Here is a 13,696-nt window from a genome sequence, read left to right as displayed (position 1 = left end):
CTAACTGATATAAGAGAATCCTTTCAAGATCAGCTGTCATCATTACACTTTTGGCTACATCTAAACCCAAACTGGAAATATGCACCTTCTGGTCTTGGAAGTGGCCCAGACACACAATTATAGGGGTAGGCTTTCAATCCATGGATTTTATTGGAAACCCCTGAAATTCAAGGGGATTAAGATTTCATGTTGCGATGTGGAGAACTGCAGTGACATATAGCAGATAGCACGACAGTGCAATTTTGACCGTGTCCAGGGAGGCAAACTCCTGCCTAAAAGTAACACTTTATACATAAGAAAGACTCTATCACCAGGAATTTTTCTAAACAAAATTTTGGGAAATATGGGATTTTTCTTCAGTCTCTGAAGGAAGTCTGCTATCTGTCTTTGACTTGAATCTCAGTTTCCCTGTTTGTAAAATGGTGATAATAAATATATTGTAGACAAAGCAACTCCCATGGGCTTCTGCAGATCCATTTGCAGACGCAGATTTATGAAACTGTGTTGGGTAATAGGTAGATATGGAGACCAGGAGTTGCCAGACATCTCTCCCTGAAAAATGTCACAAGATAAATACTGATGTCAATAGAAGATCCTGTCAATTATTTCACTTTTTCTTTCTGAGGATCTGCTGAACTGCCCTGAACTGAGGAATGAATGCAAGAAGTCCTGTTTGTGCTTTTTTCCATTTATAGAGTTTGAAGATCTGAGTATGCTCTATTTTAAGCTCAATATGACTCAGATTACTGAGATGCTTCGAAGGTCTTATCTGAAAGAACATTGCAGAATACGACAAAATTGACCTGAGAAATAAAAAGAGTAAAGTCAGCCTTTCTAGGGGATAAAAAGCATTTCTGTAATTTCCTGGGGTTTATTTATTTTTATGTATGTTTGAACATTATAAGCAGATATCGGAAACAAAATGCCTATTTGAAAGAGAGAACACAAACATTTGAAAAGGGTATTCATAAACCTGAAGAAGTTTAATTCTAGAACACAGGTTAGTGATGTCTGAAATGAAAATATAAATTGATGGAAATGCACATCAAAGCCAGACAATTATACCTTTTCTCTGTTTAAATTTACATCTGATATTGATTATTAGCAGGGAAAAACATGAGGAGCTTCTGTTTATGCAGTGGGGCTGATGGCAGCCTTTACTTGTTACTATCCTTAAAAGCTGGAGAAGGAGTTTTTGCAATGTGACTGCAATGGTAATGGGAAACATAGCTCTGTTCTCTGATGCTGAGTTGTGATTGAAGGCACTGACCTGCCATAGACTTATAATAGGGGAGCAGGTGTGGCAATGATGGACTTTAATTTCCTTTAATAAACCTTTTATGTGCCACACTTTTACTGCCATTCTATGCTCTCCAAGGTCCTGCACATAATAGGTTCATTACTTTTGATTACTATAGTCTATTGAGACAAACAACTCCAGAACACACTATATATTATGTTCAGTTAAACCAATATAGACTATTTATCCACTGTGCATTATTTCACCTGCAACTCTACCGACAAAATTAACAACAGCTCCTGTAAGCTAAAACTATTAAAACCACTGGTACTCCTTTGTCATCATTTCATAATAAATACCACACCAATCACAGTGCTGCTCTTTTAATTATGAAACAAAAAGTGCCCACTGCTTCTACTGAACGGCAGTTACTTTGGTCTAAACAGCAGGTTGCATTGTGATGAATATTTAAAAACTGCACAAAGAGTGAAAACCAATGATAAAATCAATGCAAGTGATTTTTCAATTGATTTTCTTTCCTTGTAAAAGTTTCACACTATGAGATATTTTTTTTATCAACTCAAACCTATAATTTATAGGACAGTTTAGCCTGGTGCATGCACATATCAAAATAATCATCATGTCTGTGTTGCACAAAAGATGCCTTAACTTGCAAAATAGTCCTATGCATTAACTTGAAATATGAAAGTACCTAAATAAAACTGAAGTCTCTAAACTGTGTCAGCAAAATGAAAACTCTTCTCTTGCTCAAAATTTAAGTGTGCTATCTTTGGAGTTTGGTAGTTCTTTTAGAGACTGCCTGATACTGATACAAAGTGAATGAAGTGTCTCACTTCTGTTTTTCATCTACAATAGTGATAATTTTACCTTAAATTACATCAAAAGATGGTCAGCAAGAAGCATTCAAACTTTCAAATCACCCATGGAACAACAAAAGGATTAAATTCCGAGAAATTCTAGCCAACATTTTTAGAGGTACTTGTTATGAAGGTGTTAATTTGAGACATGTATTATTACTGTTGTGACTGTAAAGGTTGGATGGATTCTGGAAGGTGCTTCATGCTGTCAAAGTTGGGGGATGGTCACCCTCCCTCACACTACATATGTTGTCTTGAGTCAAGAATCCATAAGGGGTAAATAGAATGGTCATGTCTGCACAAAATCCTCACACAATATCTCACTGCTAATTTTTTTAGCCATCAGGACCATGGGGATAATGAAATGTTTGCCAGGAAAATTTTATTGGGAGTTATAGCCCCATAATTTTTAAGAGCAAGATTTATAAAAATAATGGTGAATGAATAGTGGCACTAAGTCCACATAATCTTTGTGTTTTATATATAGATTTTCTGATTTGATGGATTTTAAACTCATCTAAACATTTTCTTTTCAAAATTAGTTGAAGCTAGCTAATGGACTCTAAAGGAATTAGTGGGAAATACACAGTCAGACACACAAGGACAGAGGTGCAGCAGCTCTGCAGTCCCAAATCATTAAGCAAGTAGGCTAAGAAATAAATGCCTTCTGCTTCAGTTATACTCCATTTATGTGATCTCAAAATTTACTGAAGATATTGATGTTGAATTATTTTCTGAAAACTTGTTCCAACAAATCCCCCAAAGTTTATGAATGCCCTCTGCCTGACTTTGTGAATTTTATTCTGATCTTTCCTCCACTTTTCCTTCAATGTTGACTGATATTTAAGTGTAAGTCAACAACTAGATCACAGAAAACTGACAGGAGTCACTGACAATACCCCAAATTCTGCTTGGCTGAAACGGTAATAATTTGCCATTTAACTGCTACAGTGTATTCATGTTTCTCCAGATTAATTTACTGGTGAAATAGCAGCAATCATACTTTCTGAGCAAACTATTTCAGAGTTCCTGGCTGCATGAACCAAATGGTACTTCTTTTGTTTGTACCATCCCACTGCAGTTAACAGACTCGAGAGCAGCACCTGGAAATACTTCCCTGAGTGAGAGAATCAGGATTTGGCTCTGAGTTTGTTTTTTTGTGTGCCTGGAGTCTGTCTGTGCACATGTGCATGTACTGATGTTGTTGTAATAGGGTCCAAGAATATGACTAACAGCTGAAAATAGGGCATGTGCAATAAATTATAATAATGACAATAATAATAATAGCAATTATTTCAGTTTACTTTCACATTTTTAAATTTGAATTTCAGAAACTAAATTGACACTACTGTCTGGGTAGGATAGTTTTACAGCACATTACTGTGAAATAAACTATGGCTTAGGGAAGCTAGTGCTGCTGACATAGGTAAAAGTGAAATGCATCTCCTGGAAAGAGCTCATGTAAGAGCTATGCACTTTGTAATTTCCATTGTAATCTTGTAAACACAAGCATGGCTTTCCTGGAGTGGGTTTCACACTGCTGCTCTGTCAGTCTGTTTCCTTTTGCATAACTAGCTTGAGGAATAGAAATCCCCAGTTTATCTAAAGAGTAAAAGCTTTATCATTGCACTGTGAGTTTCTGACTTAAAGCTATACCTGATTTTCAAAATTAAATTTGGGGAATCATTTCACTAGGACAAACTTTACCTAATTTTGAGAGGTCTGGAAAAAGAATAACTTTTCTCTACTCTTTTTAATCTGTGAATTACTGAAGTTAGTATTGAGATAAGAACTATATCTGTCACAAGCTTAGTGAACTCAGTCAGGAGAAAAAACCTCGCTGATTTTTAAGGCACACAAATCCATTCTCAAGCCTCCAACACAAGCCACAAACTTCAAAGCTGAAGTCAGATTCTGCTAAGGACAATGAACAGGACTGTGCTATACTGTGTCCCAAGGTGACATGACACTCTGTGTACTTCTCCCTACAGTAAACAATACCCTCCAAACAAGTTTTTCAGTGATTTTGATATTCATATTTTGATATTTCATTTCACTAACTCACGTAAGATTTTATCACACAAAAAGAGAATAAAGTCATAGAGAAAAAAAAAATTAATGAATCTGAAAGGAAAATTTCCTATAGCCCGCCCAGAAGAGTAGATCACTATTTGTCTGTAGTGCATATGTGTGCTGACTGAGTCTTTCTCTCAGTCTACAATAACATTTTTAATATGAAGTACTAATCTCACACTGATAGTGAGAAGTATAGTGAGAGAAAGAAATGCCAAGAACACAAATAACAACTTCTAGACAAAGTTATGTATTTTGCTGGCCATAAAAATAATCCAAAATCCAAATACAATGTTTTTAGAAACGTTGCTTGTAATGTGGTTAAACTTTCTTGCTCTTCTTTTTCTTTCTTTTTTTTTAATAATTTGTTGATGACCAGAAAGGAAAAATATTTACAAATATGTTCCTAAAGACTATCATTAAAAATATGCCTTTTTTAGTGATTTTGACTATTCCTAACCAATGAGACATCGTATCTTTATTTTTGAAAATTTTGCTTTAATTTGCTCAACGCTGTGCCTGATTTCTCTAGGAAAAAGTTGAATGACATGGAAATAATCGGTTCAGCTCTATGAATTTCTTGGGAATTAACATAAGTACATTTACTAAATGCAAACTTTAAAGCATGTTTATAACACATATAAATCATCAATTTGGCATTTTATAGTGTGATTGAATGATGTACCCGTTTTTGAGAAGTAGATTTTTTTATATTGAATTCACTACTTGAAAATATGCAGAGACAAAATAAACCTTAGAACAGAGGCAAGCTTGAATAGCTTTGTAATGAGGATGATTTATTTTGATTCTCACTTCGGATTTCTGAGTTGTCACTGCTGTTGTATACTTCATCCATGCAACTTTGCACAACTGGCAGTGCTGAATATAAACCAAAGCCATATGTTTATGTCCTTTTGCCAAACGACTACAGCAAATAGTTCTATTATTCCCTTAGGTAACCAACATGTGCCAAGTATTTCTATTAGTCTTCTTTACCAAGGCTTTAGAGGGCAGAGTCACAGCTTCATGAAATTAAGGGGCAACTGCTAGTTTTTAAATTCAGAAAAAAAAATATATAGCATACTAAGCTGAAATGAAGCTCAACGCAGGCTACTTTCTGGAGATTTTTCTTCCTAGATTATTATTTTTTCTGTAGTTCAAGGTCTTTTCACTATTTCCTGTGCTAGTATATATTAATAATTTTGTAGAAGAAAGAAAGAGTCAGTAAAAAAAAAAAAGCTTTGATACTTTGAGATCTTTTTAAGTACACTAAAGTTTTAGACCACGTAACTGCTATATAGTTAAAAAAGTTCCAAACCAATAAACCTTATACATATATATATATAAATCACCAATAAGTTATGAATCAATAATTTTAAATTCAGCAGTGCATTATGAAATATATTCTCATTCCTGGAGTCATATAGATTCAAAGATACTGATAGTATGTACGGCTAAAATAGTGTAATTCACAAACTTAAGAACTACAATTTCTATGTATTCATAAAATTTCTCATCTCTTCTACTGTTTAGTACTGCTATACCTGACATTTGAAGACTTTCTTAAAACAGCAGATATTATGCAAGAAAAGTAATACTAGTACAAGAGGCATGACACATGAAACCACATAGTATTCTACTACTAATATATAGCCATATTTCTACTCCAATTAATTTTTGTAAATAAATTATCCCACCTTTGCGTGTTTCCAGGTGAAAATACGTGCAGATTCCAAAGGACCAAATTTGTCACACAGCCCAAGATGCCTTGCCTGATTTAACAGATAATCCTCAAATTCATTCTCTGGAAAAAAAAACAGACAAAGAAACAAAAACAAAAACAACAAAACAAAAAAAGAGCTATACTAAATAAAACATAGATGAAACAAAATACTCTTTAAATCAAATAGTAAATAATCCAGGTGCAATATTTTCTTCAGCGGTTTTACAAAGATAGGGTGTAGAGGCATTAAGTGGTGCTTCTAAAAGTCATAAAGAATAGTTTTCTTTTTCTTTTCTTATAGTAGTTTCTTTACATCATTAATGCCTTTTGATAGCTTGTGAAATAGACCTGCTCTAAGAAAAGTTTTTCGTCTTGTGTGGACAAAAATCTACCATTTCTATATGTAGAAATCCTTAGTCAAATGTTTTAATTGCATCAGAACCCCTTTGACTGAGTGGGATGGCTCAGTTCATGATGTAAAATAATTGAGAAGCATTCTGAAATATTTTAAAAGCAGAAAAAAACCCCTCCATTCTATTTTTTCTGACTTCAAATATTAAAATTTAAAGTTTGGCAGGCTGAGAATGTTCTCAGCTTAAGCCAAATTAAGGAAATCTTTGACATTTTCTCCATGCTCAATTTTTATTCCTCTCTGTGAGGGACTTTATGCTAAATCAACAGCGACAGGGAGGGAAGTAGAGCTGCAGAAGTTTACATCTGAGTGTACAACACAGAGATCCTTGTTTTCAGAAATACTGTATACCCAAACCCTCCTAACACTTAAAGTTCTAGGCACCTGCAACCTGGAAGGATCTGACAATAGGCAGTTATTAAGGGCAAGTTTTATTTAGGGGTTGCTCCTAACACTAGTGACCAAAACATTAAAGTTTTGCTATCAGTTGCGACTTCCAAGGTCTGTTTCACATGTCATCCAGTGTATTTAGTAAAATAGATCTATTCATTGAAGATATTCCAACTATGACAAAGTTCGCAAATGAACTTTCAGAACGTTAGCTATTCTTTTAATGATATCTGATGATGCCTTTTTCAACAAAATTTTGAATGCTACATTTCTGAAATTGCAAAGGCTCATTCTAAACAGATTCTCAGGGAAGTTGGAGTTTCTTGGGTGACTAATTTCTGCTTGTGTCCCAATAGATAGGATGCTGGTTTCATCCCATCAAGTACTTTTAATTGCAATCAGTGCACTTTGATCAAATAATGAAACAGGCAACAGATGTAAGATGATAAAGAAGGGAGAAAATCCAGAGCAAACATCCCAATACCAAAAGGATTTTTTAATCTTTTTTTTAAACTACATTTTACTAGAAAGAGATGCTATTTATCCTCAAAGCCCCATTTTCCTGTTATTTTATTTCAACATGCATTAAAAAACCCTAAAACCACAAGTCTCAAAGCTCTCTACCTTCCTCTTCCTCTTTGTTCAAAACACACTAACCTAAAACAAAAGACCTCTGAAAAGAACTAAAATGGTGAGCAAAGCTTTCTAAAGACTTAAACCTAGCAAATTTTTCTCAAGAAATTCTAGCAGCTTAAGTATTTATTAACAATATATTTTTCCTTTATTTTCTCAAAGATTGCCAATAAAAAACTAAATCACATAAGGGAGTAGCTGCAAACCCTTTGAGTTCCCTGATGTCAAACTCATTAGCATCCGAATAACCACACAGCAGCACATCATCTGCACAATTGCAATTTTTTACTACTTTTAATAGCGTTTCTCAAAGGGCTCATTTTCAACTTTCTTCAGTGGTTAGTTGGTTCTCTGGGGAAAAGGAGCTTCCTGACGCTCACAGCTTCCACTCAACAACCAGGCCGTTTGCTGTCAGAAGCATCAGCCCTCTGCCCTAACCCCATCTGCTGTCTCTCTCATCCTAAGGGACAGAGAGCTAAGACAGCACAGCTGAGATCCACTTGGAAAAGTGCACAAAGGACAAGGAAAAACATACTAAACTTTCCACATTTAGCTTTACATAATAAACTAGTATATTGAAAAATCCTCTTTATAAGAAAAGGAGTTTGGACTGGGATGGGTCTGGGGGGCAGGTTTTAAAATTGTACTGAGGAGCTACATGCAACAGCAGCAAAACACAAAAACATGCACCCTTCTGCTGTGTTTAAACACAACAGAAGTTGCTGCTGGTTAGTAAGTTTAAATGTGCTGGGTTTGATTTCTTTCACATTACAGGGTGCTGGCTACCATTCAGCTGATTCGTGGGTGAGTACCCACATTTGAAGTTAGGGTGTCTCACAAAAAGTCTAATACAATGTCATGCATCTGTCATTCTGCAAATAGGGTCTGCAGGATTATGCTGTGTCATGGGATGTGACATACCCTTGGTGTGTGTCACCCCTGTGCGTCACCCCAGTCCTCACTCCAAGAAGTAAGTTATACTTCAAATATAAATGTTAGGATCTGATAGTTCCAGTAGAAAAAAAGGCTTGGTGTGGATTTCACAGGGATATCAAGGCCTTAAACTGAATCTATTTAGTAAGTTTTATGAGTTATAAGATTGATAATGGCCAAATTTTGAGGTATTGTAAGAAGTGTAGAAATCTGCAATACCAACTGGAGAAAATAAGATCTCAGCCTCAAGAGCCCAGAAGGTACATCTATCCAGGTTGTTGGTGGCTTTGATGATAAAATCATTGTTGATGGAAATGAGGCAGAGCTAACTGATTTGGTTGTCAATCAAGGTTCCTTGGTGAGGTCACTCCGCTCGGGTCCACACGTATCCTCATTTGGCCCAATCTATTCACAGCTTGCATTAACTCCTTTCTCTATTTTTAATCAAGAATTCAAAACAATTTACAAACAGCAAATTATTCTTGCACTTCAACTGTCTATGTGTCTGAACAGTATTTTTTATTCTAGAAGGTGAAGCCTGCTTGACTCTAAAGAAAACTTTCACCTTTTTCAACCATCATCTCAATTCAACTGGAATAAAAAAGTTTATAAAGCCACAAAGATGGAATATATGATTCGCTTGATTTGTCAGTGTAATTGTTCAGTGAAGTCACCTGGAGCCTTTGCAATTCATTCCTTGGTTTATAGCCATTTCCAGTGCAACATGATTTTGTACTGACTCTGAAGTGCCATCCTACTGAGATCCATGAGTCATACCAGGATACTGATGTGAATGACAGTTTAGGTCCTGATCCTCTACATCAGATGTTGGTGACAAATCCCTTCTAACAGCTATTTTTGTTAACCCATCGTCTGTGGGTAAAAGTCCACTCATTCAGGTCAGATTACCAGAGCTCTTGAGGATTTTAAAATGAGAATAACACATATTGTACCACCAAAAAATTATCTCAGCAGAAGTCCCAGGTTGTATTCTCTATCAGAATTTCAATACTCAAAGCTGTACTATATTTGTGAAAGATACAAAAATCTTTTTTAAGCATAATACATTAAATTTCCAACAGGTTAATTTGTTTTTCTCTCATTTACCTCGTTGATATGCTGCAAATGTGGGAATGCATAATGGCTTCAGTTTATGATTTGTTAACTCAGAATAAAAGTAATATCTAAGAAACAAAATCCAATGCACTCACCATTATGATCCCTGAACATTTCTTGTGGTTCTACAGTGACAGGGAATTCTCTTTCCCAAGACAATAATGCAGCATATTTAGTATTTGAGAAAATATCGTGTGAAAGACAGTTACCATTAAAAATAAAGATACCATTAAAAATAAAGATAACGCATTATAAATAAAGATAACTCTGGACTTCAGTCAGATCTTTATCCTGCACAGTCTGAATTCTGTGACTTTACACATTAAGTTCTGGACAAGCTTCAGGGAGATCCTGAAGTAGATGTAAAATGTTCAGCTCATGAATAACTGAATTTCATTTGGCCTACACCCTCCCTGCAAGAAATCTGCAGGACTCTACTTGGAAACATCTTTTTTTGTGCATAATTTGAGCTTCAGAAAGGAGTTTCCTTGCGGCAGAGCACTCGTCTTTGCACTTGTTTTATTCGGTACAAAGTACACAGGAAGCAGAATTATTGCTGTTTCAACAATCACATTTTCTTTCTTAACTCTAATGCTAAACTTTATCTTATTTTTTTCTACCGTCCGATGAACAGAAGGTCACGTTAACAGTGTGGACCAGCTGGTAACCCAGGCAGCTGCCCTTCTAGTACCTCTAAAAAACTTCACTTCCACTTATCCTCTCTTTTAAACAGGGCAGTAACTCCAAAGCCAAGATCATATTTCACCTAGCAGAGGAGTTTAACTTTCACCTGATTTAAGCAACTAACTATCCCTCAAAGATGCCAGAGGCTTTGCTGTAATTAACATAACTGCATTTAGATGCTATTCATGGCCGATAATTCCAACACCTTGTGAAAAAAAAAAAAAGGTTGCAAGCTGTAAACATTATAAACATATTCAAATAAGCTTAACGCAATCTGCCATGCTTATTTCTGCCTAGATCATGGACCAGCGAAATGGTTAATGCAAATGGATTTATAATTTGCTTTGGGGGGCCAGTTTCTTCTCCTTATTTATTAGCCCAGCTGATGGGGCAGATTTGATGAGGCACTTCTGGAATAATTGAGTCATCACACAAAGAAGGCTGCTAGCATTCAGAGTGGTTTTATCAGCAGCAAGCAGGCCTGATTACTGACAATTACACTCTGATCCGGTGATGGAGGAGAAAGAGCCAACGAGTGGGAAATGTCCGTGTTTCTATCCAGGAATAATTTCTACATTCATTTTACATGCTAAGTGTTTCCTATCTCTGCATAATAAACTGTAAACAGGAATAGATGGCACAATGTCCCTTAATATTTCCTGGTAATGAAGACACAAATGTACAGTGAGTGCTGATAAATATAGATGAAACATAAGCTATTCTCTGAGTCGGTATTGTTACCTTTAGAATAAATGCATTTTGGTGGTAAAAGCATAATCATAGCTAATGCAAAAAAATGACAGAAGATTGAAGCTGTCCTTGTAACTACACAGAAACTTTGTAAAAGTCCTGTTAATCACGACTGCTCTAGAGGCTCATAAGCTGAAGGTGATATACTGGAAAGAACATCATTTTGTTTCTCAATAGTCAACTATGTAGGAACTCTTTTGCCTCGACACAGTAAAGGAGAGCAACAGCAGTGACCTCCATTAACACTTCAGGGATAGAGCACATCTAGATGCTAAACTGAAAAACAATGAAGCTGGCCCTAGAAGACATCTTCACCGTGATAAATTCTCATTTCCCTCTCATCAGCTTTAAGACAGTGTTTATAATGAATAATAGAGCTAGACCATAGATTTCATGAGTCGTGTTAAGCAATACATTATTGCCTTTAGAACATTATTTTTCTAGTAATTTAGATGCCATAAAATGACAGTTATTAACAAAATAAGCAAGCAAAACTTTCTAAAACTGTTTCTTCAGGAGAAAAAAATGGGGGGAAACATGAAAACAGACATAGTGGAGAGTTGAAAAGTAATTTTGTGTTTGTTGATGGGCAATTATAGATTTCAGCTCGAAAAAGTTAATGTCCTAGTCTAGGGAGAGTTTTCCTTTTTAAGAGTTGATCAGGCATGAAACACTGAATAATAAACTTTTGCATGCTTGTTTATTCCTTTTCCTCTTCTTAAACTAATTTATAGCTTCAAAAGAACTAAAAGTTATTCTCTGCTAGCTGACAGTAACTATGGCAACTGTGTTTCATTAAAGTAGCCACTTAACTTCAAGGCTTGAGTTTCAATGATATGCATTATTTTGAGTAAAACCACTCCATAACAACCTTATGATTTCAGAGTAATTTTAAAAGAAAGTTCAAAGAGTACACGTCGTTGACTCTGGAACACAGGGTTTGTTTTCTTCTAAAACATGTTTACTCTTTTCCAGCCAGGATGAATTTCCCTGCATGGAATCATCTCTGTTGTGAAGCGTTGTGTGGGGGGACCACTGCCGCCTTCAGCGAGAGATGACCACACTCTGCCCACGGAAGAGCTGCCCAGTAGCTGCAGGATGGAGGCCAGCAGGAGATGCCTGAGCACACAGATCAGCACAACGAAGATCAGCGAAATTGTGTGGGTTTAATTGCTCTGTCACCGCCCTCTTCCGAGGCAGGAGGATCCTGGTCTGGTTTTGATGTTTGCTGCACACCTGCTGTTTAGCTGCCGCTGTTACAGTCTTTCCACTGTACCTGATTTTTCCAGTTAGTTAGGAATTGATGGGTTTCAATGGCAGTTTTAGGGGATGCTGTTATGGTTGCTCTGGATCTCTGTAGGAGTTCTGAAGCTAGTTAGGTTCAGTAAAAATGGTCACTTCTCAAACACAGGCTTCATCTAAGTTCCTCTGTTCATTCCCTGTGATTTCTGACTGTTCCAGCCATATTTTTTAAGAAATATTTTAATAGTCAGAATTAGGATATCATAATTCTGGACAAAATCCATGGCTAAATAGCTGACTGGACATTTTCTGACTCAGAATCAAAAGGAATAATACACCTAAAAATACAATCTACTTTTACTGAAAGAAATATAAAACTACCACTCTGCTATCCTATGCATTCATCTTGCCCTTTCTGAACAAGTTCTCTTCATTAAGCATGACAGGCATGTCCCAGGAAAGGGAAAGTCACACAAAGGGAAGAAGTGTGCCTTCCCTCAACATGCAAATCACATATGTTGATTAACTTCAAGAGTGCCATGTGAAGTACAGTCTGCCACCATTTAAAAGACTTGTAATGACCCTATCTGCTAAAGATAATGGGGGCTGTCTTACACTGCTGCACTGCCCTGAAGAACTTAGGAACATGTTGAAGAGCACAGGAAAAAACCTCCAAGAATAAAAATATTTATTATTATAAATAAATAATTTTATTATTTATCATAAATAAATCAAAGCAAAAATTGACTAATACTTGTCAGATACAAAAACGTGCATGTCAATGTTTCTTGGGACAGACTTCTTATGCAAAGAGTTTTGTTCATCATATGCTTGCATTGGGTAAATGGAGCAAGGAAAAGCATGTTCAGTTTATTCAAACTTATGATAAAAGGTCTGCATCACTAGGAATCGTAGTTCAAATTCTCTTTTCAGTGCCTTTTGTGATTCTAAAGTGAGACAAAGATGATTTCCTAAAATGACACCTGTCTTCTGTCATAGGCATAAATAGAAGGCACCATGATTGAGCAAATAACTGGAAAAAAGGGATTCTGGAATTCTCTTCCTGCCTCTGCTACTGATCTGTTCTGTGCCCCTCAGCAAGTCTTTTCACCTTTCAGCTAAATGAGGATAACAACGTAGAGTGCTGTAAAGTGCTTTTGTGCATTTCTAAACATACTTTAATGTAGCAAATATTATTTTCATCATCATGGATTCATCAGTTCAGTAGCCTGCTCATTTAACTTCCTCTGAAACTCAACTTGAAATGTTTTCTCTTTCACTGCAGGCTTTTTTTACAAAAAAGAAAGAAAAAAACAAAAAAACAAGGAAACAACAAAAAAACTGAAAAACAAAAAAAGAAAAATAAAAGGACAACAGTGAGAAGACTGGGTACTAAAAAACATACGATGAACAGCAAAATAATTTAAAACACATTTCCTTTCTCTTATCTCCTAATATCTTAGGCAATAAGATATCTGGCTAATATCTGGCTATAACTGTAATCTTTACACATCAGACCCTCAAAATAAAAATCTGTTTGTTTTCCTGTATAGAGAAACATTCTCAGAGGAAATATCTTTAACTATTTTCCTTTGAATATTTTTGCCCTCATTGCTGAAAGT

General features: G+C 35.8%; 1 protein-coding gene across 2 annotated transcripts in view; it reads right to left on the bottom strand.

The window, feature by feature from the left end:
• Positions 1 to 13,696, bottom strand: part of ST18 (ST18 C2H2C-type zinc finger transcription factor) — a 164,526-nt gene that overhangs the window by 66,515 nt on the left and 84,315 nt on the right. For both annotated transcript variants that reach the window (XM_041473671.1, XM_041473669.1), the window contains exon 3: positions 5,889 to 5,995. The gene's annotated coding sequence lies outside the window, so the exon portion shown is untranslated. The remainder of the gene's footprint in view (positions 1 to 5,888; positions 5,996 to 13,696) is intronic.

The sequence above is a fragment of the Pyrgilauda ruficollis genome, unplaced genomic scaffold, assembly GCF_017590135.1.
Source record: "Pyrgilauda ruficollis isolate IOZ18807 unplaced genomic scaffold, ASM1759013v1 scaffold30, whole genome shotgun sequence".
NCBI lineage: Eukaryota > Metazoa > Chordata > Aves > Passeriformes > Passeridae > Pyrgilauda > Pyrgilauda ruficollis.
Note: the sequence above shows the minus strand (reverse complement) of the source record. Positions and strands in the feature narration are given on the sequence as shown.